This window comes from Odontomachus brunneus, unplaced genomic scaffold, assembly GCF_010583005.1.
Source record: "Odontomachus brunneus isolate Ranch 3 - 2012 unplaced genomic scaffold, Obru_v1 Obru_scaffold_184, whole genome shotgun sequence".
Classification (NCBI taxonomy): domain Eukaryota; kingdom Metazoa; phylum Arthropoda; class Insecta; order Hymenoptera; family Formicidae; genus Odontomachus; species Odontomachus brunneus.
This window is the reverse complement of record NW_022639634.1, coordinates 88,639-89,100: the sequence shown is the minus strand read 5'-3', so window position 1 is coordinate 89,100 and position 462 is coordinate 88,639.

The following is a 462-nucleotide window of genomic DNA, read 5'->3' as shown; positions in this document are numbered from 1 at the left end:
CCGACAGCGATTCCCGAAGCCTTAATGGTGATATATCGGGAACAATCGGCTTGTACCTTTAACACCGCTCTATTCGCTGTAGAAGCCGGCTCACCATCTCGCGTCTCACCTTTCGAGCCATGGCGCCTCGTCCTTTATTCCCCCGATAAGCCGGGATCGGCGTTACTTAGCGATAATGTATAATTAACGAGGCATCCGGGCGCCGGGAATGTTTGAAGGCTCGGCTGGCGGTGTGTAATCCAATCGAATTCGCCGGCATATCCGGCGAAGGTGATGGATGCCCGTGAAACACGAAAAGGTACGAAAGGTACGGAACAGCCGACGTTGCGGCGACGAAAGCGCCGAAGAATTGAACGAACAGAAAATCGGATCACACTACAGAGCTGCGAGATAATCGCACAAGAGGACTCACTTTCTCTCTCTCTCTCTCTCTCTCTCTCTCTCTCTCTCTCTCTCTCTCTC